Source organism: Erythrolamprus reginae, chromosome 2, assembly GCF_031021105.1.
Source record: "Erythrolamprus reginae isolate rEryReg1 chromosome 2, rEryReg1.hap1, whole genome shotgun sequence".
Classification (NCBI taxonomy): domain Eukaryota; kingdom Metazoa; phylum Chordata; class Lepidosauria; order Squamata; family Dipsadidae; genus Erythrolamprus; species Erythrolamprus reginae.
In genome coordinates this window covers 286,287,251-286,313,261 of record NC_091951.1, presented here as the reverse complement: position 1 = coordinate 286,313,261, position 26,011 = coordinate 286,287,251, and the positions used below count along the sequence as shown (strand labels likewise).

Sequence of the window (26,011 nt, the reverse complement as noted above, 5' to 3'; positions counted from 1 at the left end):
CAAACAGTGAGCATCTTGTCAAAATACCCATCCCTGAAGCCAGTGTTTATCTTTTTATTGTTAACTATGATTTCATAGATATTGCACATTTCCCCCTTATTCTTCCAGCCAAACCTATGAAATATATTCTAGGAAAATCAGAAATAATACTTCCTAGTCATTACTTTCCAATCAAGAAAAATCCACTTTCTCCTCAATTTTGGCATATTGATATAATTTTCAGAGATATCCAAAAGGATTTTATGTAAGGAAACACATAACAGCACTAACAAAATAGATTTGAGCATGTTAGGCACATTTGTGAATGTTCTGTCGGGCTCTCTGGTAGACTCCTCCCAAAAATTCACAGGTACAAATTTCAGACACACACGCGTTTGAAAATTCAAAACAAGGTTCTTTATAATGAAAATTCACTTAAACTAAGCCCTCTTTTGGTATAGCAAAGAGCACTTGTCTCCAAACAAACTGGTAATTTGTACAAGTCCCTTATCAGTTCTGTGATACTTAGCTTGCAGCTGTGAGGTAATTCACAGTTCTTCTTTCACAAAGTGAAACACAATTTGCTCTGGTTTAGTTTCAAAGCGGGGGAAAAATCAGCACACAAAAGGTCAAAGTCAGCAAAGCAGACACGAAACACAACCATCAGATAATCCTCCACAATGGCCAAACCCACAGGCTGCTATTTATAGCAGCCTCACTAATTACCACAGCCCCACCCAACCACAGGTGGCCTCATTTTCTTTGATAATAATCTCTCAGTTGTTGTTGCCTATGCATCGCTCTCCGCATGCGTGGCTGTATCATTAACTCTTGTTCTGAATCCAAGGAGGAGCTAGATAATTGATCTCCTTCTGAGCTGTCTGCCACACTCTCCTCCTCCCTGTCACTCATGCCTTCTTGGTCAGAGGAGCCTTCATCAGCAGATTCCACCGTGGCCAAAACAGGCCTGCAGCATGTGGATGTCTCCCCCACATCCACAGTCCTTGAGGCAGGAGCTGGGCCAGAGCTAACCACAACAGTGAAGCTGTAGCAAATGGAGAAGAGACAACACATTTGATGTATTTTGAGATATTATGTTACTCATAGGATGAGGAAGAGGCAGCAATTAATGAAACTGCTTTTTGCCTTTCTGTCTCTGCCAACGCAGTTGATTCAGACAGCATATTCTAGCCTTTATCCTTGTTGCTAGGAATCTAATACCAACATTTTAAGTCTATGGCTAAGTGCATGGCATATACTGAAAATAGCCAATGATAGCCATCTCTTACAAAATGTTCACCAGCTTTGAAATTGAGTAGGACACACAAGAATTATTTAAGGCAAGCACAAGTAAGAGGACTATAAAATGGTGGTTCATTAAGATGAAATGTGTTTGGAAAGCTGGCCTGTCAATCATGGGGCCACTGGTTGCTAGGGAAACTTCTATGTACAAGATGCGCATGAAGAAAATTCCAGGACTCAGATGGTGCTCATTTAGAATTAGCAAAGAACAGGTTAAATAAAATAGCTTGAAACACCACTTTAAGATGTACTGAGCAATATCTAGATGATGAAGCGAATCCTATTTATTTTGTTTCCGTCAGGCTTTCTTACATGACTAATGAATGTCATGAATACCAGCTGTGTACTGCAAAGTTATGAACCTAGAAACGAATGGGAGATGACAGACAGGGAAAGATGTGGAATGTAGAAATTAAAGAAGTGAATGAGAAGATGATGGAGCTTCTACAGAGATGCAAAGGATTTTAACAATCAATATTCAATCAAAATAAAAACTTATATTTTTGATAGACTTTCAATTAGAAAATGATCAGGGAAGATTTTTTTTTACTTTTTAGTTTTACATGCTTAGTATATACTTGCTATTTCTTTAACAACAAATATATCTAATCAGCAAGTCCAAAAGCTAGAATTTAATTTTTTTCTGTTTCAAGGCAACAGTTAGAAACATTTCCAAGTAGAAATTAAATCGGATGCAACCAAATATGTGGGATGTCAAATATGTTGGAGGTATTATAAGGAAAGTGCACGTGCCTTTTAGTTGGTGGGTTGAAGGCAATAGTTACAGAATCACAAAATGAAAACTTTAGAGGTAATCTATCCTAACCCATGAACAATGCAGGAATCAAGATTTGCTTTTGCGAATGCGCAGAAGCAAAAAAATAAATAAAAATTGCCAAAATCTTATGCGAGGATGTTCACATGCATGAGATTTTGGCGATTTCTTTGCTTCTGCGCATGCACAGAAGCAAAAATAGGCCAAAAATCTCCAAAAATAGCTGATTTTTGCCAATTTCTTTCCTTCCATACATGCATGGAAGCATTCTTGTGCAGGGGCATGGCAGGGGCATGCAGATGCACACGCATCGGCGTGTCTGCTAATGGATTAACAATCCAAGGCGTTCCGGGGGCAGCCCAACACTGAATGACTTGCCTCCAGAAATTGTGGATGTTCCAACATTGGAAGTTTTAAAGAAGAGATTGGACAACTGTTTGTCTGAAATGGTCTAGGCCAGTGATGTCGAACCTATGGCAGGGGTGCCACAGGTGGCACACGGAGCCATATCTGCTGGCAGGTGAGCCATTGTCATAGCGCAGCTCCAATATGCATGTGTATGCTGGCCAGCTGAATTTTGGCTTGCACAGATGCTCTGGAAGGGCATTTTTGGCTTCCAGAGAGCCTCCGGGGGGATGGGGGAGGGTGTTTTTACCCTCCCCTGGCTCCAGGGAAACCCTTGGAGCCTGAGGAGGGTGAAACACAAACCTACTGGGCCCACCAGAAGTTGGGAAACAGGCCATTTCTGGCCTCCAGAGGGCCTCCAGGTGGCGTGGGATGCTATTTTTGCCCTCCCGAGGCATTGAATTATGGATGTAGGTACTCACATATGTGCAATAGCGCACACTCACGCTTTTTTGGCACTCGAGGAAAAAAAGGTACGCCATCACTGATCTAAGTTTCCTTCTTGAGCAGGGGGTTGGATTAGAAGAACTTCAAGGTGCCTTCCAACTCTATTATTCTGTTAAGAAAGAGAAGTAAACCATGTAAACCTGAAAATGGGCATGAACTTCATTCATATACTTCCTAAATGTGTGTATTTTTTGTACGCAGAGCTGTTTACTGTTTGCCTGAAAACATGATTTGCAGTCAGTGTTAGATAGATTATAGAAGATAATGCAATCCGGAGCATGGATCTGGAAATTAATGTGACAAAGATTAAAGCGATTTTATTTGACAGTGAAAATGGAGTGAAAGATTACCAGTTATATATTAGGAAGAAAAATCTATTGTAAATAGATGAATGTTTGTACCTTAATATAATGTTGAAAAGGGTGAAAATATAAAGAGTGTTTAATATGTGCCAAAATATATTGGGTAATATATGTTTTGTTGCAAGGAATAAATGTGGATGAAAGTTAGTAAAATGTTATGCATAAAATATGCTGGCTACTTTTTATATAGAAGTCAATTGTATATGTAAAGGAAAACCAAAGTTAATTGGATGGCATGGGAATTGAATATAGGCAGTCCTCAATGATTTTAACTGAGACTGGATGAGGTGGAAGGGGAGGAGGAGGAGGAGGAGGAAAAAGAGAAGAAGAAGAAGAATCTTCTAGTGACATCAAAATCAAGTAAAAGTGCCCTTTTAGTAACCTGATCTTTCTGCCTTATTAGATTTTTTTATGTAGCGTTAAGAAATGATTTTGAATTTGCAATAATAATTTAAGTTCAAGTTGTGCTGTATGCAATACCTCTATTTTTTATTTCTAAGAAAACAAACTCTTTTTTACATCTGCATCCCAAGTGACATGAAGCTTCAATACAAATAGTTATAAATAGCATTGAAATATTTTTCTGCAAAAGGAAGTTTCATCCATGCATACTAACCAGCAAGTTACTTGAACCAGAAACATCTGCTTGCTCTTCCATGTGTAGTTTTGGGCACCACCCCTGTTTAGGTTACTTTTAACGATTTAAAAAAGATGGTAAAGTTCACAAGAATTCATAAGAAATTGCAACACATCAACCTGTTTGTTGCCTGCCTGAATACACATCCTTCAAAAGAATCATTGTGATAATTTAAAACTAGGAATTATGATGTATGTATATTGTGGAAAAGTTGTTACTGAATTATTTGCCACATTGGCAATCAGAGCTCAGCGGTTCTGAGGTTAAAAAAAGGAAGATAGATTGTAGGTAGTACCTCTACCTACAAACGCCTCTACTTAAGAACTTTTCTAGATAAGAACTGGGTGTTCAAGATTTTTTTGCCTCTTCTCAAGAACCATTTTCCACTAACAAACCCGAGCCTCCACAACTGTAACTGGAAAAGGCAGAGAGAAGCCTCCATGGGGCCTCTCTAAGGATCTCCTGGGAGGAAACAGGGCCGGAAAAGGTGGGGAGAAGCCTCGGTGGGGCCTCTCTAGGAATCTCCTCAGAGGAAACAAGGCCTCCACCCTCCTTGTGGTTTCCCCAATCAAACACATTATTTGCTTTTATATTGATTCCTATGGGAAAGATTGCTTCTTCTTACAAATTTTTCTACTCAAGAACCTAGTCACGGAACGAATTAAGTTCATAAGTAGAGATACAACTGTATAACAAAGTATTAAATTAAATTGGTAAAATATTATCCCAGATTGCATAAATTTCTCCTTCCCTAGGTTTGAGTCATGACAAATGGAAGGAAATGAAGTCAGCTTGTCACTTAACTGCTTCTAGCTATCTAAGTAACATTAACATCACTCATCCTTTCAACAGAGACAACAATTTTTCCTCTTCCATAATGAATCCTATGTCCACTGACTTCCCACACTCTGATATAGTTGGAGCAGTTGGATTGAGCTGTCAAATGAGAAGAGAGGCTGAATGGTGAAACTTCTGAGCCTATTTTCAAATCATCTTTTGGCCATGAAATTTGTAAGCTTTATTTTATTTTGGGCTCAATTTGGTCTTATATTCATTCTTTCTTTCTTCCCTCCCCCACTTCCCCTTCTTTCTTTTTATTTCCTTCTGTCTTCCTTCCTTCATACCTACCATCTTTTTTCTTTCTTTCTTTCTGTCTGTCTTCCTTGCTACCTACCATCTTTTTTTGCTTTCTGTCTTCCATCCTTCCTATTATCTTTCATTCTGTCTGTCTGTCTTCCTTCCTACCATCTTCCTTCCTTCCTTCCATCCATCCATCCATCCATCCATCCATCCATCCATCCATCCATCTATCATTCCTCAGTGTTGTGTCCAGGGCAGCCTGTTCTAAAAGAAAACATCTTACGAGTTTGAGAAGAAGTTTGATTGAGAGACGTTTTCTTTTATAATGGGCTTCTCTGGACACAACACCGAGGAATGCGATGGAGCTACAAGGGTTAAATAGGATGTGCTTCTTTCAGCCCAGCACGTCCCACCTGCCAGAAATGAGTCTCTGTGAGATTCGTCACATCACCGCCACTGCCTCAAGGAGCAGGACTCTGCAAGGCTTGTGCCGTTGCATGAACCGCAGGAGGAAACCAGCTGCAATAGTATGAAGCTTGTGGCAGTTTTGCAGTTCATGCATGTAACGGTGCAACAAGCCTTACAGAGTCCTGCTCCACGAGGCAGGGGCTGTGGGTCAGTCATTCGGCCAGTGCCAAGAACAGGGAGGCAGGCTAATCTGGCAGGCAGATCAGGGGCTCAGTGCTTCAGGCAGGCAAGCTGCAGAGTAGACACTGGGTGGAGCAGGGCGAATAAGCAGTGACCGGGGCATTGGCGAGGCATTGGTGAGGCAAATGCCTGTGTGGCAAAGGGGAACATAGGCCAGGGGTGGGGTGGGTAGGCCGGAAGTTTCAAGTGGCAGGAAAAGAGTGGCGGGAAAAGTGTCGAGTGGCCGATTGGATGGACATAGGTAGCGGCATGGGGACAGGACCAGTTTGGGGGCATGGCCAGTTAGCTGTCGCTGCCACTATGATGAACCACCTGCCGCCCCTTGGCCCCTCTTAGCATCCCCCTGCTGCCACCCTTGCCTCTTAGTACCAAGTAATCCCAAAGCCTCTCAGGGGGTGGTACCACCCATTTTGGGAACCACTGATCTATAAAGACAAATGAACTCAAATTATGATATCCCATCTACACTGAAGTGTGCTGAAGGTTCAGAGATGCTGGTTAATTGGGAACTTAATCTGGAATCAACTCCCCCCGGAGATTAGAACTGCTCCCACCCTCCTTGTCTTCCGTAAACTACTTAAGACCCATCTATACCGCCAGGCATGGGGGATTTGAGACACCTTTCCCCCAGGCTTATTATAATTTATGTTTGGTATGTATGTGTTGTTTGGTTTTTTAAATTGATAGGGTTTTTAGTTTTTTCTTAATATTAGATTTGTGCCTGTACAATATTGTTTTATCGCTTGTTGTGAGCCGCCCCGAGTCTTCGGAGAGGGGCGGCATACAAATCTAATAAATTATTATTATTATTATTATTATTATTATTATTATTATTATTAATTGGAAACTTACATTAATCACAACTAAGCTACCTTTTCTTCTTTTCAGTTTTCATACCCCTTATTAGCATTTTTTACAATTATATATTCTTAACACTCTGGAAATATTCTTAGAAGTGCCACAAATAGCTCACTTTTAACACATTTGCTCTTCCTCCTTTCCCCATGAAAATTTTTTAAAAAGCTCATTAGCACTTCAAGCACTATGGCTTTGCAATGGAGGCTGAAATGGCAAAAGAGAATGCAGTAAATAAATGCTTGCTTCTATAACTATTGTAAACTTATACACCTACTCAGCGGTGGGCTACTAGCCAGAACGCTAAATTGTGCTCGCTGCCGCGGCTCGTAAATGCTTGTGGGGCCAGGGTGATTTTGCTTCTGCATCTGTGGAGGTAGTAAAATTGCACATGGAGCAGCAGGTGCGCCCGTGTTTTGGCATGTGCAGAAGCAAAAAAAATATTGCCAAAACACTGGTGCGCCTATGGCTCTGTGAGCGATTTTGCTACCTCCACAGGTGCAGAAGCAAAATTGTGTTGGCCCTGCAAGCACTTATGAGCCGTGGTGGCAAGCGCAATTTAGCATTCTGGCTAGTAGCCCACTGCTGGACCTGACTGAAGGATGACAGGGATTTTTCTTGCCCCCAGAAATAGAATCGCTCTCATTTCAGAAGACCTAGAGGGGAAAACATATTTTGATGAACAGGAATATTTTCAGGCCCTGTCATTACTAAAAGTCTAGCGCCCTCCTGAGGTTTTAAAATATTTAAGAAGCTTCTTTAAAAAATAATTTAAAATATTAAAATTAGTTTAACTTTAATTTCATTGAGAGCCACAAGGACCCTTTTCATTGAGGTGGATTCCCGAGTACTCACGTATATTGTGTCACTGACCTCTGATTTTTTAAAAAGCCGTGTCACTGACCTCTGTTTGTTTAAAAAAAAGCTGTGTCACTGACCTCTGTTTATTTTTAAAAAAGCTGTGTCACTGACCTGTTTTTTTTTTTAAAAAAACCTAAGGCTTCCTAAGTAAAATAACCATTGCTTTGCAACATTTATCTTTAAACTTGTTAGTTGATAGGGTTTTTTTCCCCCCATCAAGGTCCACATTTGCTTAGCATGAATTGGTCATGTGTGAATAGTTAAACTGGCCAGAGGCCAATATCCTCGTTTCTGCCCTTTACTTGTCTGATGGAAGGGAAACACAGATATTTCCTAGCAGATGTTGCACTGGTCACTGGCCATTATAAAGTTTGTTCTCTTACCAGAAGTCTGAGTGGATGTTCTGCAGAAGGATTCTCCAACTCTTCCACCAGGTTATTTTTGTTCCATTTTTCAAGGAAACATTTCCCTGTGACTTCCCCATCCTGATGCAAAACTAGGTCGAAGTTGAATAAAGATGGATGGAGGGAAAGCATATTATTCAAGCCTGGTGGTTAAATTCAGCTTTAAAGAAAACAACCAAATGATTCCTCCTCCTGAAAAAAGAAGCACATAGCTGGTTAGAAGCTATCTTCCTGTAAAAAGAGAACCATACTGTTTCAGATTGCATTTCATTTAAAGGGATCTTACAACTGATTCCACCCCCACCATAGTTCCCTCTAAGCTGAGCAGTGAGCAATCGCTCACTTAAAAATCATCATCAACTCAGAGTTTTCCAAACCTGCCCAGAAGCCGAGAGGGAAAGAGTGAGAGGGAAGGAGAGAGAGAGGAAGAGAGGAAGAGAGAGAAACAGATAGAAAAAGGAGAGGAAGGAAAAGAGAAAGAAAAAGAATGGGAGTAAGGAAGAGAGAAAGAAAATCAAAATCTAGTTTGAAACTAGCTCAACTATTTAAGTGGCATTTTGATATTGATAGAGTTGCCCTATTATGAGCTCACTGTTATAGACACACAGTACAGTATTTTATTTTGAAATTCTCTGAGGCAAAACAGGGTGGGTTTTTTGCTTGTTTGTTTGTTTGTTTGTTTATTTATTCATTCATTCATTCATTCATTCATTCATTCATTCATTCATTTATTTATTATTTATGTGCCGCCCAGTCCTGAAGGGACTGCCGCTCAGGCACTATACTTTTCTGCCCACCCCCCAAAACAATTAGAAGGAACACTGCCCCCCACCCCCCAATCATTTTGAACCAAAATGTGGCCTTTCTTAAATATTTGTTAAGAGAGGGAGGCAAGTTCTACTCTGAAGCAAAAGGATATTTTTCTAGCAAAGCACTGCTTTTACAAAATATATTTATACTTCGGAATATCCCTTTTCTCAGCAAAGCACATTATAAAAATGCAGGTCAACAGCAATAGTCCCTTTGACCTAACAGAAACAGAAATATGGAAGTGCAGAAATTTTGTCCTGAAATTGCATTTTGCACTTATACATGATACCGAGTTTCTGTATATATCACATGTTTATATATTGGAAAGGCATGATGTTGAGGCAGCAAATGTTTATGTGAAATGGTCACATCTGTTTATTAAACCTCATTTTTTTCTGTCTGGAAAAAAATGTGTCACCTTTTCTTTTGGGTTCAAAGGGTTATAGCAGGAAGACTTTCAAAGATATATGTTCCTCTTTTACAGGAAAGAACTGTCCAAACCTCTACATTTGGTTTCTTTTTCGATAGCATGGTACAGTTGTGAGAAAAGTATCTAGAATAATTTTCTCCTGTAATGAAATGAAACCGCAACCTTGTAATATAAACCTATTGTCAGATTGTCATGAACATGTCTACGGAGAAGGGCAGCATACAAATGTAATTAATAATAATAATAATAATAATAATAATAATAATAATAATAATAATAATTCCTATGACCAGGCTATTCAAGTTGCATATGGTAAGGCAATCTAAAATGCTAAAATTGCTTTAAGGCTTTTGTGTATGTTAATGTATAAGCAGAGTAATCCTTGTTTACCAAGGCTGTGCACACACAGAAACGTTTAAATTGAGATTAGTTATGACTAACTACTCAGCCACACAGAGATATACTAACTTGAATTAAAGTTTACTTTGAGAAATAGCATATTCAGATAAACAGTCTAAAGTCATACACATAATAAGTCCGAATAGCAATCCACCCCGAGTCTGCGGAGAGGGGCGGCATACAAATCCAATAAATAATAATAATAATAATAATAATAATAATAATAATAATAATAATAATCCAAATATTACCAAGTACATAGTCTTTCTTACCAGTTGTCTTTGTCATAATTAGCAAACAAAGATATCAGTCCTAAACACATTTTTGCTATAATATATAACTACAATACAGAGATATTGCAGAGCTAATTTAACAGTGAGTAGCCATTAACAGTAAGTAGCCAGATAAAGAGAAACAAAGAGGATGACTCAGAGAAATAAGCAATGAACTCTAGCTCCCTCTTGTGGCAGTCTGCAACACCTCTGCTAAACAGACATACAGTAGCTCAGTTATAATGCATATTGTTGGTTCATACATTGCCAACCCAACTGTTTTGGACAGAGTTCAAACTCTAGAACTAATGTTGTATCCTAGAATTCTGCTAAGCAGATTTCTGTGGAATTCCATTAGGCCCTGTTCATCTGGGATGTGCATTCTAGAGAAAGTGCAGAAGAGAGCAACCAGGATGATAAAGCGTCTGGAAAATAAAACATATGAAGAACGGTTGCAGGAACTGAGCTTGGCCAGTCTAGTGAAGAGAAGGACCAGGGGCAACATGATAGCAGTGTTCCAATACTTGAGGGGATGCTACAGAGAGGAGGGGGGTCAGGCTGTTTTCCAAGCCACCAGAAAGTCAAACAAGGAATAATGAATGAAAGCTGACCAAGGAGAGATATAGTCTGGAAGTGAGGAAAAACTTTCTGACGGTGAGAACGGTCAACCAGTGGAACAGTTTGCCAGCAGAAGTCGTGAGAGCCCTAACACTTGCGACCATCAAGGGGAGATTGGACTGCCATCTGTCTCAAATGGTGTAGGAAATCCTGCTTGAGCAGGGGGTTGGACTAGAGAATAATAATAATAATAATAATAATAATAATAATAATAATAATAATTATTATTATTATTATTATTATTATTATTTATTAGATTTGTATGCCGCCCCTCTCCGAAGACTCCAGGCGGCTCACAACAATAATAAAACAGTGTGACAATGTAAACAAATCTAATATTAAAAAACATCTAAAAACCCATCATTTAAAAAACCATGCAACACACGCATTCTATACATAAAACTATAAAAAGCCTGGGGGAGATATCTCAATTTCTCCATGCCTGGCGATATAGGTGGGTCTTAAGTAGTTTGCGAAAGACAAGGAGGGTGGGGGCAGTTCTGATCTCTGGGGGGAGTTGATTCCAGAGGGCCGGGGCCACCACAGAGAAGGCTCTTCCCCTGGGGCCCCCCAGACGACATTGTTTAGTCGACAGGACCCGGAGAAGGCCAACTCTGTGGGACCTAATCGGCCGCTGGGATTCATGCGGCATAAGACGGTTCCAGAGGTATTCTGGTCCGATGCCATGTAGGGCTTTAAAGGCCATTACCAACACTTTGAATTGTGACCGGAAACTGATCGGCAGTCAATGCTGTGTTGGAGAGACGTGGGCAAACCTAGGTAACCCCACGATAGCTAGATGACCTGCAAGGTCCTTTCCAACTCTAATAAAGAAATAAATTGGTAAATCCACAGTCACTGAATTTAAACATGCCTGGGATAAACATATATCCATTGTAAGATAAAATACAGGAAATAGTATAAGGGCAGACTAGATGGACCATGAGGTCTTTTTCTGCCGTCAGTCTTCTATGTTTCTATGTTTATAAATAAGCATAAGTATAACAATCTCTTTTCCTATGAAGCTCAGCATGGAAGCCAGGATGGGTTCCTTCCCATTCAGACTGGATTGGCCAACAGGTAGCAAACCCCTGGTGATGTCACAATGGCCTCATGGATTCAGTTTGGTCAGTGCCAGTCTGTGGGCACCACCAATTTTTTTGGGGGGAGGGGGTTCTGAATCTTTTATTGTTTGGATGTTTTTTCCTCTGCTGCTGCTTGAAAAAGGGCCCTCCCACCTGCCCCCGGGATTATACTTACCTTTATTCTTTTGCCCGAAGCCCAGCTGATCAGCTCTTCAGCTGTGTTTCAGGCTGATTATAGCTACTGAGCATGTGCGGAAACAGAATTGCATGAAGGGAGCAGTGCATGTGCTCAAGCATATCAAGCACACATGCGTGAAACGCCGCAACGCGAACCAATGGTGAAGGTAAGGGGAACCCACTCTTGATGGAAGCATTTTGGTTTGTTTTTCTAATGATTTTTTAAAAGATTTGTGTCAGTTTATATTCGTAGGTTTCCTTGCCTATGGAGTTTGGGCATATAATTCCTAACATTGGTAGTTAACATAATTATTTCTGTAATCTCATCACCGGCTCAAGGTTGACTCAGCCTTCCACCCTTCCAAGGTGGGTAAAAAAGAGCCGGATTGTGGGGGCAATATGCTGGCTCTGTTAAAAAGTGCTATTGCTAACATGTAAGCCGCCCTGAGTCTAAGGAGAAGGGTGGCATAAAAAAATCGAATAAATAAAATAAAAATAAATAAATTTTCATTTAATGCAAATTTCTCATTGTTATATCAATTTTCTGGAAATGGTTTTATAATATAAATCTTCTCAGGGTACTTTCCTTTATACAGTAATTAACATAGGACCTCTTTTGTATGTAGTTCATTAAAAAGAAAGGGTTGTTGGAGCCTTCTCTGTGGTGGCCCCGGCCCTCTGGAACCAACTCCCCCCAGAGATTAGAATAGCCCCCACCCTTCTTGCCTTTTGTAAGCTTCTTAAAACCCACCTCTGTCGTCAGGCATGGGGGAACTGAGATATTCTTTCCCCCTAGGCTTCTACAATTTATATATGGTATGTGTGTATGTATGATTGGTTTTAAAATAAGGGTTTTTAGCTGCTTTAGTATTGGATTGTCGCATGTTGTTTTTACCACTGTTGTTAGCCGCCCCGAGTCTATGGAGAGGGGCGGCATACAAATCCAATAAATAAATGAATGAATGAATGAATGAATGAATGAATGAATGAATGTTTTGGAAGTGAGCTATTGACCAGTAAAAGCCAATTGCTACTATGCCTTCTTCAGTACAGTCTTCTGAACTGTTGCAAAATCTATTTGGCAGATATTACAATCTGTTGCCATAGAAATCCATAGCAGATTTCACACTCCTAATGCTGACAGTCTCACCATTTTGCTTGACGGAGTCAAAATGTACTGACCCTCTTCTAGTTCTTATTATACTCAAGAATTGGTTCAGAATATTAATGGTTTAGTCTGGATTTGGAGAAAAGGATTAATAGGTCTGAATATTATTTGCATATTAATGTCAACTCAGGCCTGATTTTTAGATAACTTCTTGTGGAATTAATCAAAGTTGTAGAACTGAAGTTGGTGCAGATGAGTTTGCATGTGTGAATGACGGATTATTCAATATACAGCTGTGTGCAATTGTAGTTTGTTAATTTCAATCTCTGCTGCCATATTGCTCCTGTAGAGGCATCCTTACCATGACAATGTTAATATACTGGAGCATGCTCCATGATGTCCTAATGAAAGCTCTACCTTTTTGAAATAAACAGAGCTTAGGCGCTCGGAATCTTCATAGTTTATTGTTTGAGCTACAGGAGTAACATTGTCTCACCAACCGCTACAATGTAATTGGTGAACAAAGCAAATGGCTCTGGGCTATTGTTCTTATATCCCTTTGGCTTCCCACCCAAAGTAACTGACAGTATTTCAAATCTCCCGCTCAGCAAACAACCAATCATTATCCAGTATTTAAATCCCAAACTATTTAAAACGTATCAAGAAAGACTTAATGAACTCAATCTGTATAGTCTGGAGGACAGAAGGAAAAGGGGGGACATGATTGAAATATTTAAATATGTTAAAGGGTTAAATAAGGTTCAGGAGGGAAGTGTTTTTAATAGGAAAGTGAACACAAGAACAAGGGGACACAATCTGAAGTTAGTTGGGGGAAAGATCAAGGGCAACATGAGAAAATATTATTTTACTGAAAGAGTAGTAGATCCTTGGAACAAACTTCCAGCAGACGTGGTTGGTAAATCCACAGTAACTGAATTTAAACATGTCTGGGATAAACATATATCCATTGTAAGATAAAATACAGGAAATAGTATAAGGGCAGACTAGATGGACCATGAGGTCTTTTTCTGCCGTCAGTCTTCTATGTTTCTATTTACATATTAGTCATTGCATATTCAACACTTTTCATACCTGTGTCATAAACAACTATAAAATAACCTGCACCACAATATATTTTTGTTGCATGTCTTCCCTTGTCTGATATTGCAAAAGGCTACATGCTCTTGGAAGCTTAATCCTTGATAGAACATGGCCTTTGGGATGAAAAGGCTATAGAAGGAATTGCATATTAAGGATCTTTTCACATTCAAAAAGATGAATAATATCTACTGTTCTGTTTACCTAGGTGAGGCAGGAGGAGATAAAAATGGACATTTGTAGAACGCATTCAGTGGGTTTCTGAGCTTCTTCTCCCTCTACTTCAGGAAAATACGGTTCTTTCTTTAGCAAAATGCTGACAAACCAGAATGTTCCTATGGGTTTTGGGCTTTTTGCCACAAACAGTCATCTCAGATACCAAGGCTATCAATTCCAAGCTGTCTTTTAAAATAAAGACATGAATAGGAATCTGTTTAAAGATTTCACACAGATAGTGGGTGTGCTGCCTTTTAACTTAGCTTTTAGAAGGAGGCTTGAAACTAGGACAGTGTTATTTTTAGGGCAGTTTTGAAACACAGAGCTCTAATTTTTAAAATATGACAGATGTTTGTTTCAAGAGCTGTGCAATCACAGGAACCCAAATCACTTGGCAGAAAGATTAACAGGCAGTGCCTGACGTTAATCTGAAAAGTTGCCTCTGCAGTAATGCAGGTTTCCCTGCCCCCATTCCACCCTAGTTGTCTTAGATCTAATCCTCATAAGTCACAGTCACAGATCAATTGGACTGTAACCCCTTCAAAGTAGGGTATTTATCAATTGGGTGGGCTGCACCATTTCAGAAGGTATGTCAGGTCAGAGAGATGTAGTGTTTTTGCTGACAAGCCTATGTAAAGACTAGTTCAACTCAGGGGTGAAATTATTTATTTATTTATTTATTAGATTTGTATGCTGCCCCTCTCCATAGACATAATAATAATAATAATAATAATAATAATAATAATAATATTATTAATAATAACAATAACAACAACAACAACAACAACAACAACAATAATAATAATTTATTAGATTTGTATGCCACCCCTCTCCGTAGACTCGGGGCGGCTCACAACACAATAAAACAGTTCATAACAAATCTAATAATTTACAATTTAAAATATTTTTAAAACCCCATTATTAAGCAGACATACGTACAAACATACCATACATAAATTGTATAGGCCCGGGGGAGATATCTCAGTTCCCCCATGCCTGACGACAAAGGTGGGTTTTGAGGAGTTTACAAAAGGCGAGGGGGGTAGGGGCAGTTCTAATCTCTGGGGGGAGCTGGTTCCAGAGAGTCGGGACCGCCACAGAGAAGGCTCTTCCCCTGGGGCCCCCCAAACAACATTCTTTAGTTGACGGGACCCAGAGAAGGCCCACTCTGTGGGACCCAATCGGTTGCTGGGATTCGTGCAGCAGAAGGCGGTCTCGGAGATATTCTGGTCTGGTGCCATGAAGTACAAATCTAATGTTAATTTTTTTTAAAAAAAAACTAATTTAAAATACATTGTTATAAAAAACCTATCTACTACACAAACATACACACTCAGGGCGACTGAACATAAACATAATAAAGGTCAGCGAAAAAGAAGGAGGGGGAGATTAATTCCCCCACACCTGGCAGCAAAGATGAGTCTTCAACATTTTATGGAAGGCGAGGAGGGTGGGGGCAGTTTGAATTTTCGGGAGAGTTTATTCCAGAGGGCCAGGGCCACAACAGAGAAGGCTCTTCCCCTGGGTCCCGCCAGATGGCATTGTTTTGTCGACAGGACCCCGGAGAAGGCCAACTCTGTGGGACCTAATCGGCTGCTGGGATTTGTGTGGCAGAAGGCGGTCTCATAGGTACTCTGGTCCGATGCCATGTAGGGCTACCAGTTTGGCTACCAGTTCGGCCAGGTTTGGGCATACTGATATCGGCGGCCGTGGTGGTTCGGAGAACTGGTAGCACCGGCAATGTGAGGCTCCACCCACCCACCCACCTGGATACCACCATTTCCTTTTTTTAACCCTCTGCACATGTGCAAAGCTTTCTGCATGTGCAGAGGGTGAAAATCACATGCTTCCAAACCGGTAGGGAAGGTAAGTAGATTTTACCACTGATTCCACATTATTCCTTAGAGAGGGACGGCATATAAATCTGATTAATAAATAAATAAATTAATAAAATTCACATGGATAATGTGGAGGAGAGTTAGAGCTTTTGCTAGCAAAACGAACATGTAATAGTCAAGATATAACTTAGAGTCCTTACTGTTCATAAGAACAGTTAGGTTTATAGTACAGGATTTTGGGGGAAAAAGTGGGCATGGAAGATTCTTATTTTCAACTGAATCCTGACTCAAATTCCCTGATTACCCAGATGATGTTGAAGCCTAGGTGATGATGAGACATTTCTCCATCTATAAGGTTATGTATTTATATATATATGTTCTTGCATACATTTGCAAGTAGGGTAGGAGTGGAGGTGTGAATGCCTACAGAGCCAAGGGAGGGATGAAATCAGATGGGGACGGGTGTGCAGGATGGGGATGCTTATATTTCTCTTCCTGGTGATGCTCAAAAAGCCTCTAATCCAGTTGCTCTCCAAAGCTAACCATGTTGTCTATCTGTCTTTATTAATTCTGCAGTTTCTATTTCAATCACAACTTTAATCTTATTTATTTTTATTTATTATTTATTTGTTGTTATGTAATATGCATTTCCTCTAAAGATTTCTTTCTTATTTCTATTTATATAAATTTGTTTGTTTGTTTGTTTGTCTGTCTGTCTGTCTGTCTGTCTGTCTGTCTATCTATCTATCTATCTATCTATCTATCTATCTATCTATCTATCTATTTATTTATTTATTTATTGGATTTGTATGCCGCCCCTCTCCGGAGACTCGGGGCGGCTAACAACAGTAATAAAAGACAGCATGTAAATCCAATACAAAAACAGCTAAAAACCCTTATTGTAAAACCAAACATACATACAAACAAACATACCATACATAAATTGTAAAGGCCTAGGGGGAAAGAATATCTCAGTTCCCCCATCTCAGTTCCCCCATGCCTGACGGCAGAGGTGGGTTTACAAAAGGCGAGGAGGGTGGGGGCAATTCTAATCTCCGGGGGGAGTTGGTTCCAGAGGGCCGGGGCCACCACAGAGAAGGCTCTTCCCCTGGGCCCCACCAAACGACATTGTTTTGTTGATGGGACCCGGAGAAGTGAATCAAAATAGATTCTGTTCTGTCGGGCTCTCTGGTAGAATCTTCCCGAAAATTCACAGGTACCAATTTCAGACACACACACATTTGAAAATTCAAAACAATGTTCTTTATAACGAAAATTCACTTAAACTAAGCCCTCTTTTTGTATAGCAAAGAGCACTTGTCTCCAAACAACCTGGTAATTGGTACAAGTCCCTTATCAGTTCTGAGATACTTAGCTTGCAGCTGTGAGGCAATTCACAGTCCTTCTTCTTTCACAAAGTGAAACACACTTTGCTCTGCTTTAGTTTCAAAGTGGGGAAAAAGCAATACACCAAGGTCTAAGTCAGCAAGGCAGGCACGAAACACAATGATCAGATAATCCTCCACAATGGCCAAACCCACACCCTGCTCTTTGTAGCAACCTCACTAATTACCACAGCCCCACCCAACTAGGTGGCCTCATTTTCTTTGATAATAATCTCTCAGTTGCTGCTGCCTATGCATCGCTCTCCGCATGCATGGCTGTATCATTAACTCTTGTTCTGAATCCAAGGAAAATCTAGATAATTGATCTCCTTCTGAGCTGTCTGCCACACTCTCCTCCTCCCTGTCACTCATGTCTTCTTGGTCAGAGGAGCCTTCATCAGCAGATTCCACCGGGAGCAAAACAGGCCTGCGGCATGTGGATGTCTCCCCCACATCCACAGTCCTTGGGGCAGGAGCTGGACCAGAGCTAACCATGACAGATTCCATACTTTATATTCTAGGACTAAAAGTTCCTATTTCCCTTTTTATCCTTTTCTCCTTTCCCCCCCTCCCTCCTTCTTCCATCTCCCACTGTTAAATTTTAAAATTTCTCCATTGTAATGAATAGAATGAAGTAAACACAATAAGTATAAAAGCCTATCTTTAACTGAAATGGGAAAGAGAACTGTCAAATAAACATTTTTAACATGAGTTATAGGTGAGCAAATAATTAGGATTGAAGAAACTCTGCATGAGCATCTAGAAATAGTAGGCACCCAATTAGATAATCAGAGACACACGGAATCTCAATTTACATTCTTTGTTAAAAAAAAATAAAGATTGGGGAAAACCAAAAATCCAATCCATAATACTGCGAGATGATTTTATTACAGTTCCAAGTGATTAGACAAATGGTTCTTCTTAAATACAAACAGTTAAACAGTTAAATCCAAACAACAGCAACAAAATATATATATTTGAGCCAAGCTGATTCCAGAAATGTTCATTAATGTTGGCTGCCAAGATGGCTCTTATTGTTATTGGAACTGAGTACCTGAGCTGGGCCTTTCATTTTGCTGAGGCTCTTTCCTGAGTTTGCTCCTAGGATCCTGGAGTATCTGATAATAATGGAGAATTGATCCCCTTAGGCAAAATCATTTCTATCCGGCAGAAGCCAATATTTTCAAAGTGGAAGCAATTCACTTACGAATCGTAAGTTACGATATACATGGAATATCGGCCGCGGTGGGCTACTGCCAGGATGAGGGGGGGAACGCAATGGGGTAGCAAAAGTGGAACTCCACCCCAGAGCACCTAATTTTCACTGAAAGATGTTGAAAGAAAACGCATGGCGTCCTGTATAAGCCATGCCCACAGTGTGGTAGTAAAAAAAATTGGTAGCCCTTCACTGGATATCGGGCAACAGCTGTGTCTGGGAGAATTCAAAGTCCATAATTCTTCAATCTGTGCATATCATATTCAAACAGCGATTTCTTGGATTTGTGGGTTTCATCACTTATATTTGATAAAGCAGTTCATTTTTCAATGTTTCCTTGGGGGGGCTGAATACAGATACTACTTTGGTAGCATCACAGGTATCCAGAGAGGGGCAGCATAAAAGTCCAATTAAAAATAAGTAAGTAAGTAAGTAAGTAAGTAAGTAAGTAAGTAAGTAAGTAAGTAAGTAAGTAAGTAAGTAAGTAAGTAAGCCAGCCAGCCAGCCAGCCAGCCAGCCAGCCAGCCAGCCAGCCAGCCAGCCAGTCAGTCAGTCAGTCAGTCAGTCAGTCAGTCAGTCAGTCAGTAAACAAACAGACAGACAGACAGATAGATGTATTTTTTAACTTGCTAAGCCAAATTAAACTGCTGGGTTTCATATCTGGGTTCTTGAGTTAAAGCATCCTAATTTTTTTTAAAATAGCCTTTTTGTTTTGTTAATTTATGAATGCACTTATTTGCCTCATTTTCTAATCTTCTCAAAATGTTTAAGTAAAACTTAAATAAATGAACCTCTAATATTCCATTGGAGGGGGCATTTTTCATCCTTTGTCTAGATGTCAGCAAGGAGTCAGCTTATGCAGAAATACAGTTAGCTAGTTACACCAGTGCTGAATTAAATTTGGAGAATGAATATTTGTATACACCATGGCTCCATTTTTGGCTTCATTTTCACAAAAGGGCAGATGTTTGAAGAAGAGAAAGCATATTCTCGTTTCTGAAGCAATTGGTCATAGATTTCCTGCAGGAATAGGCAACGACAGCTCGGTGGACAGTTCTTTTGGGATTTGCCAGGCTCTTTGTCCCACCTGTTACTATTTTCATTAGTTTCTTTTAATTAAAAGAATGAATAAATAGGAAGTGACATTTTGCAAACCGACCATACAGGCCGCTCAAGCGTTCTGAGATGGTGTTTACATAATCCACTCGATTCATTTAATAAATTCATCCACATACAAGGCTGACACAGTATATTGAATGAGAAATAAACCCAAGACGTTCTGTTTGCACAACACGCTAAATTATGACTGCATTAACGATGTTAAAAAATGAGTGCTTAGTATATTGTGCAAATGAGGCTGCTAGGTTTTTAATTAACCCAGTTATGGTGCTGTCTGAATTCAGCCTTAGAAAATGAAGAAAAAGGTGAGTACTGTATTCTATTAGTAAATATCCCAATGAGTTTAGACTGAAAGATAACTGGGATGCAGCAGTATCCAAAACAAGCCATGATGACACCAAGATGATGACATGTATTATGATATCATTGAACAAATTATGTAATTCTACCATGGTATCTGGCACAAGTGCACAATTTACACCATGCGAACACAGAGCAAAATAGTTATTTTAAAATTATGTTATGTTGTTATGTTCTGGTTTAATCTTCTCAAACCTGGACAGTCTTCCAACTGTATGGACTTGAAATTTCATAATTCTAAATAATGACTAGAGCAAATAGAAAATTAGGAATTATGTCTGTAAACCAATTACAGCCTTCTAAGGCAAAATTGTTCTAGCTCTTATCAAATATTGCATTCAAACTTCAAACATTTCTTCAAGAATGTTATGGTATCAATGTTACAGACAATCAATTTGTTTATACATATGTTTACTTTTTTTCCATTCAGTGGCTTCTGCTATTGGCTGCCTGGAAGGAAAGCAGGAGAAATCTTTCTTTCTTTCCCCAAACTCCGGGTTTCAACTTCCAAACACAGCCAGGGCATCAGTTGCTCTGGACGAACTTCTAGGGAAGGTATCTTGGGTGGGGAGAGCTTAGAGATGCGTGTCCTACCTGGGACTTGTAACTCAGTTGCATTCCTCAGTGTTGTGTCTACAGCTAGCAGTTAGCTGAAATAGCCTACAGTGCTGTACTCTAACCACTACAACACCCCGGCTCCAACTACTGTGCCACCCCAGCCTTAAGCTTAACTTTCAGTTTCAACTCTCTGCATAGACTCAGAAATGATTAGCTCCTAGTGGCTGACTTAGTTGGCAAGAGGGAACGCCTTCTCTGTAGTGGCTCTGGCTCTGTGGATTCAACTGCCCCTGGTGATGCATATTGCCACCACTCTCCTACCGTTCTGAAAGGCTGTGAAAACATGGCTCTTCCGGAGGACCTGGGGCTATTGAGCAAGGCCAACCAGCTCCGGCCCTAGAAATATGAATGTTGTTGAATGATTGTTTTATTTTGGGGTTTTAAAACTGCTTTACATTGTTACTGTTTTATCATGTTGTTATATTGTTATATACTAGATTATTTTTATTACTGTATGCTGCCCAGAGTCTGCAAGGAGTTGGGTGGTTATAAATTGAATTGAATTGAATTGAATTGAATTGAATTGAGTTGAGTTGAGTTGAGTTAAAAAATTAAATTAAATTAAATTAAATTAAATTAAATTAAATTAAATTAAATTAAATTAAATTAAATTAAATTAAATTAAATTAAATTAAATTAAATTAAATTAAATTAAATTAAATTAAATTAAATTAAATTAAATTAAATTAAATTAAATTAAATTAAATTAAATTAAATTAAATTAAATTAAATTAAATTAAATTAAATTAAATTAAATTAAATTAAATTAAATTAAATTAAATTAAATTAAATTAAATTAAATTAAATTAAATTAAATTAAATTAAATTAAATTAAATTAAATTAAATTAAATTAAATTAAATTAAATTAAATTAAATTAAATTAAATTAAATTAAATTAAATTAAATTAAATTAAATTAAATTAAATTAAATTAAATTAAATTAAATTAAATTAAATTAAATTAAATTAAATTAAATTAAATTAAATTAAATTAAATTAAATTAAATTAAATTAAATTAAATTAAATTAAATTAAATTAAATTAAATTAAATTAAATTAAATTAAATTAAATTAAATTAAATTAAATTAAATTAAATTAAATTAAATTAAATTAAATTAAATTAAATTAAATTAAATTAAATTAAACTAAACTAAACTAAACTAAACTAAATTAAATTAAATTAAATTAAATTTTAAATTAAATTAAATTTTAAATTAAATTTCCCTCAATAAAACCAAGTTTGACACCCCTGGTTTAGCACACTAGAATTTCCACACCAAGAGCATTCAAAAATTACCAGAGGATGAACTTTCACCTGTGATTAGATCTGCACCTCCAAATTGCCACAAATGTACACCCTTTGCCAATCAAAGCTATGAACTGGCCAACTTTTTATGTTTTCTGGTGCTGAAATTCTGTGGTTTCTGATCCTGATTTCTTCCATCTGAGCTTTGAGGCTGGAAGAAAAAAATCTACTTTCCAGACAATTGGAATCCAGAGAATCCAATGCAACCCAGAGCTGTTCTTGGAATAATACTTATGAGCTCTAGAAGACTCCCTGCATGATAGAAAGGAGTGACCAGAAATCAGCCACCAAATAAATGTATAAAGGCAGAATGCAGCTCCTTGCAAAAGATGTGCATCCCCTATTTATTCAGTAGGTGGCAGTTAAAAGCTGAGATGAGATCTGCTGTCGCCATTGAGGTACTAATAGCAGCTGAAGCAGCAGCTAAAGCTACAGCTGGTTCACCGCGAGAGGAAGAAGGAGTGTGACTGGAGGGAGCTTGTCACTCCCAGCACTAGCATTAACCACAACCCCAGCATCCAAATAGGAAGGCAGAAGGTAAGCCCATGAGCCCCATGAAAAATGCAAAAAGCCCCCCCAGAACAGTTGCTGATTGTTTATAAAAGAGGAAAAGGGAACTGAGTTTCAGCTGGATAGAAAAAAATCAGCCAGCTCTCTGTCATAGAAAAAGACTCTGATCCTCTCTATTTTTCTCTCTCTCTTCCCCAAATCTCTCTACTACTATGACAGACAAAAACTGAATGGTATAGGTCAGACTTATTTCCTTCAGGTAAGTTTCTATATTATTGTTGCTTTAAATTGAACCCTTTTGTAAATGTCTGTTCTACAAGGAACACATAATGATGCTCTGAATGTTACAGATTTTTATCTAAAGAAATAAATGTGCAATGGATGTTTAGTTCTGTCTAAGCATTAGAAATAGGAGAGAAAAAAGGGAGAATGATTTTTGAAGGAAGGGGAGAAGGTGTGGGGAGAGATCATATAGAGATAGATAGATAGATAGATAGATAGATAGATAGATAGATAGATAGATAGATAGATAGATAGATAGATACTGGAGATAGATAGATTTTGAAAGGCAAAAAGAGGCTTTGCAAGAAGGAACTTTATATAGCTCAGCATCTTTCAAAATGTGCTGAATATTTAGTGACGGGCTCAGGAATTTAGCTTTACAAGCCCTGGCAAATGTGTCTGAATTTATTCAAACTGAAAGAAGCAGATACAAGGATATTTACCTTAAGCAAAAATATAGCATGTTTACAGCAATCTTTAGATATGCCTTTGTATTTATAAGTCAAGGCATGTCTTAATAATCCAAACAATCATTTTCCCGGAGTTAATTTTAATCAAGGAGATAGGGGAAAATCAGCCTTTTTTTATTATTTTGTTCCTCATTATTTTTGCCCTTTCAAAAAGAATATATGAAAAATCATATCTTCAGTTTATGGCATTGCATGTTTTAATACAAGTGCCTATCTTGATAGGTATTTATGTTTCTATTCCACATGATCATACTTTTTAAAAGTTTGAGTAATAAACTTCCTTGTTTTAATAAAAAAAATGAATGTTGACTGATATTGATATGAATTCTGGATAATTTTTCACTATTTATACAAATCTATATATTCAGAAGAAACCCTCACCATGCTCAACTCTATTTCTATGTCATAGCATAATATTAACATAGGCATAGCCATGGGTGAAATTCTGCAAAATATAGCTTTTATTTTACTATATTTTACTATATGCAATCATTTGTAAGCAAGGACTACAGCTCCACAGAGATGCCCAAATGTTCAATTTAAATCCTAGCCAACCATTGAAGAAATGCATACACAGAAGCATTTGAATTTAGCCATACTGTCATCTTTTGTCAAAATCTTGGGGAAGACTTTTTAACTCTACACTAGGTTATTAAGACAATATGTCCATAGAGTATTGCCTGCAAGAAATACCGTATCTAGTATGGATGTGCTACTCTGGACCAAATTTGGATATTTTTTTAATAAAGAAACTATATAATTTTATATTATCATATTAGTCATATGATTTATTCTTTTTCAAATCTGCTGATTCTGAAGCTCTCTTTTAGTGTTGTGAAGTATCACTGTCATCAAAATCTTTCATTAAAAAAAATCTGTAACGTTAATATGGACTATATAAAGTGAAACAGCTTTAAACTGGAGGAATTTTATTACAAGAGTATTTTATTTAAAAAAACAAACCCCAATTCTATGTGATAATGAGCAATCTGGGGGGGGAAACTGTTTAGGGAGATTATAATATTTGTACCACACACGTTGGACTACAAACCACAATCTAATGCAACCAGCATGGATAATTGCAACCCCAAAGCTTCTGAGGGCCCTCAGTATATTTGCTGACTTTTGGGAGATCCATTAAAAGAAATTAGTGTTACACGATTAATAAAATGTGCCAGATGTTGCAGAATAGCTCCAGTGGGAAAAGCAACTATAAAAAAGTAGTCCTCAGTTTATGACCACAATTCAGCCCGAAATTTCTGCTGCTAAGTGAGACCTTTGAATTTTGCACCATTTTATGATGTCTCTTCCCATAGTTGATAAGAGAATCACTAAAGTTATTAAGTTAGTAACACGGCTATTGCATTCTGACTTTCCCATTGACTTTGCTTGTCAGAGGGCTACTCAAGGTGGTCACATGACCTTGGGACTCTGCAACTGTTATAAATATGAGTCACTTGCCAAGTGTCTGAATTTTGATCATGTGACCATGGAGATGCTGCAATGGTTGCAAGTGTTAAAAATGGTAATACATCACTTTTTTAAAAGTGCCATTGTAACTTTGAGCAGTCAATAAATGAATTGTTTTAAGTCAAGGACTATCTATATTGGAAGATAAGTCAGAGGTGGGTTCCTCCTAGTTTGGACCATTGAGCCCAAACTGTAGCGACCTGCTGGTGACATCATGATGAATATTTTCACATATTCTTTTTGAAAGGGCAAAAATAATGAGGGACAAAATAATCATAAAATGCTGGTTTTCCATATCTCTTTAATTAAAATTAACTTCTGAAAAATGATTATCTGGATTATTAAGACAGGGCACCAGTTTGGTCGGTGCCAGTCCATGGATGTACTGTAGTCATCTTTTTTTAAAAAATTATTCATTTTTTAAAAAATCTTCTGAGCATGTGCGGTTTTTGGGGGAGGAGGTGGATTTTTCAGCACTGCACATGTGCAGGCCAATGAGGTGTGGCCAAGTGGCGCAGAAATGGACTGGCAGTGAGGTATTTAGAACCCACTCCTGCATTCAAACTTTAAAACCACAAATTCAGCCAGCTCCATAATGAATCTTACCATTCTCCAAGATTCCAAGATTAAGATATAGTATTTAGTATTTTCTTTGCTTTAGCTACCATATGGTTTCCTACAGAGATAATCAGGCAGCTGTGATGCTTCTATCCTGATTGTTATAAACAGTGTATAAAAACTACTGGATAATTACCCTAAATTGAGTCATTGTTCTCTCCATCTACTGTCTGTCTGTCTAGCTTGTTAAAAGACACAAATAATTACATTCATAACCATCTCTATAGCTATTGCAATCTGAATTGTAAAAAATGATAATTCATTTTTTCAATCTCTGCTGCATCTAGATCAAAGGGAGAAGCTAAAGATATAAATCATTTCTAAAATCTGAGGGAAAGATTGCAGGAAAAATTATCTAAATTTATTGCCTATTTTTACTTTTATTTTCTGAGAGACCTGTCAGCGTATTCTTTGTTTTTTTACCTAATAGAATAAACTTTGCATTAAGGTTGGAATTTTATAAAAATGTAGGGTGGGCAGCAGGCAGGACGGGGTGGAGCACAGTTCCACTGGCGGAAATGGAGCTGATTGGCACCCATTCACCTAGCTACCCAGCCTGAGGCAGGGGGTAACCCAAGAAGGAGAGCAGGGGAAACGCAAAGCAAATTGTCACCCCAGCAAGTGACACTGGTGAGGTTGTAAGTCGAGGACTTAACAGTTCACTTGGATGATGATGATAGTTCAAGCCACTCCCATCTGGTCACATGGGTGGCAAGCCACTCCTACCCAGTCACATAACCATCAGGCCATACCCACAAAATAAGCCACACCCACAGTGTGGCGGTAAAAATTTTGGCAGCCCATTAGTGTAAAAATGCATAAGTTTTTTAAAATAAGTGTCAAAATCAAA

General features: G+C 38.3%; 1 protein-coding gene and 1 long non-coding RNA gene across 3 annotated transcripts in view; one reads left to right on the top strand and one right to left on the bottom strand.

Moving 5' to 3' along the window:
- Window positions 1-759: 759 nt before the first annotated feature.
- Window positions 760-26,011, bottom strand: part of LOC139158962 (uncharacterized) — a 61,617-nt gene continuing 36,365 nt past the window's right edge. Inside the window, exons 2-3 of the long non-coding RNA XR_011557780.1 lie at window positions 7,735-7,947; window positions 760-1,024 (exon numbers count right to left, since the gene is read on the bottom strand). This is a non-coding gene — a long non-coding RNA (uncharacterized lncRNA). The remainder of the gene's footprint in view (window positions 1,025-7,734; window positions 7,948-26,011) is intronic.
- The window catches only part of DIRAS2 (DIRAS family GTPase 2), a 35,063-nt gene continuing 16,798 nt past the window's right edge, over window positions 7,747-26,011 (top strand). Inside the window, exons 1-2 of one of the 2 annotated variants that reach the window (XM_070736296.1) lie at window positions 22,261-22,348; window positions 22,541-22,580. The gene's annotated coding sequence lies outside the window, so the exon portion shown is untranslated. Of the gene's footprint in view, window positions 7,786-22,260; window positions 22,349-22,540; window positions 22,581-26,011 lie in introns of those variants that run through there. The other variant, XM_070736297.1, reaches the window with a different exon arrangement.